The following is a 7,834-nucleotide window of genomic DNA, read 5'->3' on the forward strand; positions in this document are numbered from 1 at the left end:
GCGGCCCGACGGGGAGACGCATCGGCAGCCCAATGCTCAATCGGTGGAGAGGCGCGCTGAACTCGGGGACGATCTTCACGGGACCTACGGGGGTGCGCGTAATCGACGGGCCAGGTCGGTCGCGCGGCATAGATGAGGCGGATCGTGGCGGCGAGCGGGTGATCAAGCTGATCGCGCGCGAGGTCGGGGACGCCGCTCATTGGAGGCGTGGTGGCGGCGGAGTCCAAGATGAAGCCGGCGGCGGCGGGCGGCAAGGCGGCTATGATTGGCCGCCGCATGGCGCGAGGCCGCTGGGTTGGGATGATGCAGGAGTCCCGGTCGGAGCAGGGCGGTGACGGCCGGCGTAGATCGACTAGCGGGCCGTCACGCGAACGGTGGCGGTGAATGGCCGCCGCATGACGCAAGGCCGCCGGGTCAGGGCGACCGGCGGGCCAATGCGCGGACGACGCGCAAGCCCACCGCGTCGGGGCGACTGACGGGCAGACGCGCGGACGACGCGCGAGGCCGCCGGGTCGGTGAAGAAGCCGGCCAATCGACGCAAACCGGATCACATAGACTGGAAAACCAAAAAGTAGACGCCGATCAAAGCGACCGGCGAGAGAGAGAAAACCCGGATCAAAGCATCGGGGAAAAAGACTCTCTAGGGCCGTCGGCCAACATGGCCGATGGACGAACCCTAGGTACGGGCGGCGCGGTCCCCGGCGGCGGTCATGGAGGCCGACCGCCTCAAGGACAGCGCGTAGGTGCGGAAGCGGCGGCGGCTAGGGTTTAGGATCGACTTGCGATAGATACCATGTTATAAGGAAGAGAGGGATTTGGTGGAATAGTTCATTATATGGCTTGAGCCTTATGGACATATATATAGGAGTACAATCATCTACTTGGAGTACAAGACAAGGCAGAACAAATCCTAATCTATCTCGTCTTTCCTAATAAACATTATACTCAACATCCAGTACTTCTTTCTCTCTATCTCACCCACGACCCGTCCTCACCTTCTCCCCCACCGTCAGCAAAAACCTGGCTCTTCTCGATGATCGAGGTACTGAAACATGATGAGTTGGTCCGGATGTGCGTCACCTTATGGTTGATTTGGCATGCGTGAAGGAACCTAAGAGCATCTACAGCCCAAGTAGGCAAATCCGGCCCACAAACGCACTCAGACACACCAGAGCGCTTCCGCAGACACTGACTGGTCAAGTCTCAAATTTGCTCATCTGCATTCCGATACATCATGCTTCCTCTGTTTCAGAATATAAGGTGTATTTGTTTTCTTACAAGTTAAACGAGTGCATGTTTGACCGCGATTATAGAATAGAATAACAACATATGCAATCCCTAATAGATAAAATATGAAACTATTTTTCATGATGAATCAAATGATATAAATTTTATATTATGGATATTAATGTATTTTTTCTAAAAACTCAGTCAAACATGCACTCGTTTGACTTTTGAAAAAAGAATACACCTTATATAAATGAATGGAGGGAGCACTAGAAATCGTAAATCCATACAAAAGCATGAAAAGAAACAATCCTACATACTATGTAGATCAACTAGCCTAGTCCTCATTGGAGATGTCCACTATCGCCATGCCCGACGCCAGGAACATGGGAGGCAGTCGTACCTTTGGCTCCTCCCCGGCGGTCTCCACACCCATCTCCGCTTTGATCTCGTTGAAGTGGGTGTCGGTCGCCACCCGTTCCTACCGGATGAACCGCCGTTTTGCATCCACATAGTCCTTATCCTGGATGAACTCCAGGATGGCCTGCTCCTCCGCCATCTCGTCCGCTTGGGCAACGGCGAACTCCGCCTCCGCCTACTCCATGTTGAAGCCCTGAGCCGGTACCGGCTCCTGCTCCGGCTGCTCCGCCTCCTCCTCATCCTCTAGATCCGCCACCTCCATCAAAGCCAGCCGCTACTCCTCTCTCATCCTCCTCCTCCTGCTCCGGCGAGTCCGGAGGCAACCCGACAGTGATGCGGGCGGCATGCGCAGCGTGCATTGCCGGATCGTATGCTCGATCTGGTATCGACACTCCTGCATGAGCATAGCATAGTTGGTTATCTTCTTCCGGACCATGGCAAAGCCGAAGAGCGTAGGAAGAGCGCCGGAGCGGGAGAGAGGGGGTGGATGGGCTTGGGTTGGCGGCAAGGAGAGGGGGGAAGTGGATGTGCTAGGGTTGGGGACGCCGACCGGCTTAAATAGTCGGATTTGGCCTCCGGCGGCGAGACGGACCGGCACCACACGACGTTCACCCCCCCCCCACCACCCCCAATGGAGGAGATGTACGTCGGGTCGTCGGGTTTCCGAGCGATTCCGCATGGGACCCCGATGTTAGTCTGACGTGGCAGACGCGGCGGGGCGCCCCATGACAACCACATATTTGGGCTGGATATGAGGGGTGCCGATCAACCCGAGCGTTTGAAGTCCGTTTGAGGAGCCCGTCTGGGTTGAATTTTCATGATCGATCAGTGACCGGGCTGTCCGCCTGGGCGTTTGAAGCGGGTTTGGGGCATTCAACTATAGATGCTCTAATACACGAGGGTATAAATCAAAGTACATACAACACACACATGTTCGTCACCAAATTCATTTCTGAGCTTGAACAACTAAATGAATCGATCGATCCTCATGCAATATCAGGGGCTGGGCTAGTCCGACAACTACGATGGATCCCATCCGAAGCAGGTTTTGTGAAGATCAATGTGGTTGTCGGAGTCTTAGTGGATCATAACCTAGGCACGACAGCAGGAATCTGCCGTGAAAGAGATGGACTGTATCTAGGATCTTCGGTTCTGGTGGTGCAGGGACTTGTTGATCCGCCCACATTGGAAGCTCCGGCATGTAGGGAAGGACCGTCACATTGGCACTAGATTTAGCTATGCAACATATACATGTGGCTTCTGATTATAAGCAGGTCGTCAATCACATTCGTCAAGGTTTGGGGAAAACTATGATGGTATCGTGAAACATATTTTAAAACGACAAGCGTTTTTGCGTCATGTAAATTCTCTTTTGAATCCCGAGCTTCTAACTTTGAAGCTCACGACATAGTTAGGTTTGGTGTTTCTCTTTCTCAAAGGAGGCACTTATTGTTCGATACTCCCATACCTGGACAAATGGGCCGGCTCGGCCTGACACGGCCCGGCCTGGGTTAAACGGGCCAGGCATGCTAAGTACTCGGGCCGGCATGCATGCTGGCCTTCCAAGCCTAGGCACGCCCCTGGCTAAATATGCTGGCACGACGGCCCGAGTAGGCACGACACGGGCGCAGCGCGCGGGCGCCGCGGTACCCTCGTGGCTCGTCCGCTCGTCACGTGATCGTGTGTGCGCAGTGTCCTAATATGCGAGTGCGTCCGTCGCCTTGTGCTAGGAGGCTCGTCGCTCGTCCACCAGGATTGGGGCAATGCAAGGATGGATGGAAGACTGGACCGTGCCAGCACAGGTAGCAGTAGGTTATTTTTTTTCATAAACATGCAATGGCTCGCTAAGCGCTCGCTATCGCTAGTTCGCTTGTTTTTTTAGAATCCACTAGTTCGCTTGGGCGGATGCAATATGGCGCGTAGGGCACCCCGTAGCGTAGTAGCGCGCCTTCTAGGCCGGCCCATCTGTGGCGCGAGGTCCCCGGATTTACTTCTTTTTCCTTTATCTTTCTGTTTTCTATTTTTTTGTTTTTCAATTTTCAATTTCTTATTTCATCTCCGTTTTATCTTCCTTGTTTTTTCTTTTTTCTCGTTTTTGTCTCGAACATTTTTTGTTCATTGGATTAAAAATGTTCATCTAATTCAAAAAATATTCATGAAATTCAAAAAGTGTTCATCATAATTTTTAAAAATGTTCGCAAAATACAAAAAAATTCATCCAGTTTTCAAAAAGTTTATCCAATTTTCAAAAAAGTGTTCTTGAATTGAGAGTTTGTTCATCAAGTTAAAAAATGAAAAATGTCCGTCTACTTCAAAAAATGTTCATCAATTCAAATTCTGTTAACCGTAATTTTTAGCAATGTTCATAAAATTTAAAAAATGTTCATAAATTTTCCAATAATTTCATCCGATTTTTTCAGGAAATGTTCATAAAAATTTCCTTCTGATTTAAAAAAAATTATGTAATTTAGAAATGTCCGCAAAATTCAAAATTTGTTCATCGGATAAAAATGTTCACAAATATGAAAATTCATGAACATTTCGAAAAATTTGTGAACATTATTTGAATTCAGGAAAGTTTTTTGGCTCCACAAATGTTTTTGAAATTCACGTTTTTTTAATTTTAAAAGTTTTTGAAATCCTGAATTGTTTAAAAAAATAAAGTAAAAAAGGGCACAAGGAAATAGGGTGCTCCCCATGCCACTCATGAGCCGGCCCAAAATGGGCGCGCGGGGGTGTGCGCGCGAGCGAACGCTATTTATCACATTAAGGGATCGCGTGGGGGAAGTCTCGCTAAGGCGGTTGAACACGTGTTGTGCCAGCCACAACACCCGGCATACTGTTGTGGTAAGTACAAGGGGCACAACCTATTTGAGGCTACTCGAGCCGTTTCTTCCAGATTTTTTTCCTTGTTTATTATTTTTTCTTTTTTTTCTTCTCCGTTCTTCTGTCGTTATTTTTCATTCTTTTTGCATTTTCTTTGTTCTTCTCCATTTTGTGTTTGGTTTTCTTTCTTCTTCTCAGTTTTTTGTTGTTTTGATTTTTCTTTTTTCTTCTCCATTTTTTGTTTTTATTTTGTGTTTTCTTATGTTTTTTTCACTCCACATTTTTGTACATCTCAAAAACTTTTTTGTAACAAGTGAACTATATTTTTGTATAGATGTTCAACATTGTCTGAATGCTATTTCAACATTTTTTAAATAATTGTTCAACATTTTAATAGTTATTCAACATTTTTTCTAATACTTGGTCAACATTTTCAAATACTTATTCAACAATTTTAAAATACCCGTTCAACATTTTTAATAAATATTCAACATTTTTCAAATACTTTTCCAATATTTTTAATAGTTATTCAATATTTTGAAATACTTGTTCAATAGTTTAAATACTTGTTCAACATTTTCTATATACTTGTTCAACAATTTTTAATACCTGTTCAATAGTTTTCAAATACTTGTTGAACATTTTTAATGCATCTTCAATATTTTTCAAATAGTTGTTCAACATTTTTCAAATTCTTGTTCAACATATTTTAGTACTTATTCAACATCTTTTCAAATGTTTTTTAAGAGTGTCTTTTCAAATGGATTTTCTATCAACACTAGCTAGAGTGGCTGTTATCTGAACCCTTTGCTTGCATCGAGATCCGAACTTTCTTGTAGATAAGGTTCCAATTTCTTGAATTTTGGATGATCTCTATTACCAAAGAGGAAGCCATGTGGGGGTCCTTTACACAACAGCGGACCAAAATGGAAGCCTATGACCTGCGATGGCAGGAGTATTCATAGAATGCGTGCAGCCCCTTTCAAGCATTGGTCTTCCAGCATGAACCATTCTGGGTAAGCATGTATTGTATGTTTTGTTTTGTAGTTAACACTCAAAGGTTCCATCCATCCTAAGCTTTTTTTAGCAAGTATGGACATGATTTGGCTATAGCGACCGCGAACGGTTCGGCACCTTCAAAACCATTTGTCAATAACTGCCCTTGCTGCTGGGCCGGGCACGTTTTGAGAAGCTAGGAACCGTTCTTGCTGGGACTGTTACTGCCATGTTTTCAGTTGCAAGCCTGAGAAAACGTTGCATGCTGCAACTCAGCTTGAATTTTCAATGAATCATCCATTCATAGTTACTTGCAAGCTATGTTAACCGGTGATCAGCTGATCATTTTAGACCCGAAAGGGCCATTAATTGCAGACCAAAAATGAGGTATCTCTTTGACATTGTTCAACAGGTAGAGTGAGCTAGGTGCTGTTTACATGCTCGGCCACATCGCATAGCAGCCGGATGAGAAGCACAAATGCGGGTGCGCGAGCGTGCAGATCGGCGAGCCAGGAGATGTTTGCATGTATGCATACATTACCTAAATCACTTAGTCAATAGTAATGAGTGTTAGTGGGCTGAAAGCTAGCTATTGCAGGTTGCTAATAGAGTGTGAGGATCAGTAAGTTGGCAAGCCGGGAGACTAGTTCTAAGGGTGTTGAGTTAGTTGAGGCATACACGTAAACTTGAGTCGATCCTTGAGAGTAGGTTGCATGTGCATGTGAGTTAGTTGTGTTAGTCCAGTACGTGTGCCTGCATGTACTAGCTAAGTACCTAGTGGTGAGTGGTAAACGGATCAAGCCGTTGTGTGGCTTTATCGTGTGTGTGCATGCATGTCCCCCTTTTTGTTGAGAAGAAATAGAGAAAGAGACACAAGTTGTGTGCAGTGCCAGGAAAAAAAAACTCTATGCTTTTCTTCTTCCTTGTGTGTGTGTTTGTCCCTGCGCATAATAACGATCACTCCTTAGCTAAGTGAAAGTGCTCCGGTGGCTTGCGAAATGGCTGCGGGAAGAGGCAGTGCAAGCTGTGGGAAATGGTCAAACAAACCTGCTTGATGGAGGATGGTTGCTTGCCTGCATGTCTTGGCCGGCTGAAAAAATGGAGCGCAGATACAGCGAGGTATGGAGAAAAGACTGTATCACATGGGTGCTCCTAATTATGTTTTCACTATTGGTCAAAGTCAAAGTGTTGCGCGTCCCTTTCTGTGTGGTAAGTGATGTTGAAAGGCTATTACTGTTTTGTACTCCCTCCATTCCACAATATAGTACGCGCATGTTTTGCGAGATTCAAGTTTGACTGTAAGTTTAACTATCGAGATCGACTGCGGCGGGGGCAAAAATTATACCACTGAATTCGTATTTTCAATATGAATTCAGTGATATAATTTTTGTCCCCGCCACAATCAATCTTATTGGTTAAATTTACGGTCAAACTTGGATCTCAGAAAACGCGGACGCACTACATTGTGGAATGAAGGGAGTATATATATAGCCTTCTGTTACACTATCACGAGGAGCAAGCGTTTTTCTAGAAATGAGTTGTGGACTGCACCATGAGCTCGATGAGGATGTAACTCCAACGTGCCGATCCAAACGGACGTGGGTTTCGGTCATTTGGGTCGGCCGAATGGACGGGATTGTTCGTTTTTAGGCCGGTCACGTTGGCCACCGCCCAATGATGGCCGACGCATTTTTCCACGTCCACTTAAAAATTCATCTTTGAGAACATGCATTCAAATTTAAACATGATTAAACATGAACGGCCGGTCGACCGCCAGTCAAAGTCCATCTAAACATTAAGAAACATAAAAAGACTGAACACACCTCCCAACCACCCAACATGCTGCCCTAGGCGTCGTCATCGTTTTCATCGTCGCCGGTGAGGTCGACGAAGATTGGCACTGGCCTGCGCGGGAGCGGCAACCATGCAGATCCGGAGCTGCCCCCGGTGTCCACACCGCTCCAACGCAATGCGGAGGCCAGCTCCTCCACGACGTATGTTTGAGTGCGCGAAGAAGAGAAAACACATCAACAAATCGGTGTGCCCCTGTCGTGGTACCACATGCGGGACGATTGTTTCGCTGCCATATACGGTCAAGTAAGGTTCCTTGTGCGCAACTGATGGTTCCCCGAATCGGATTGGGTGGGGTTCCGTCAATAAAGAAGGACGGTATGGCCTTGCAAGGTTCCAAGTTGAGGAATCTTGCAAGGTTCCTTGTGCGCAACAGAGGGTTCCCCCATCGGATTGGGTCGGGTTCCCACATTATAAGAGGAGGGTTCTCGCTCTCGAGATGGCGGACATGTACCAACTATATACAAGGAGCGTTATCAATCATCAAGATGGCAGGGGCCTGCCCCGCGGGGGG

Source organism: Triticum aestivum, chromosome 2B (genome assembly GCF_018294505.1).
Source record: "Triticum aestivum cultivar Chinese Spring chromosome 2B, IWGSC CS RefSeq v2.1, whole genome shotgun sequence".
Lineage (NCBI taxonomy): Eukaryota > Viridiplantae > Streptophyta > Magnoliopsida > Poales > Poaceae > Triticum > Triticum aestivum.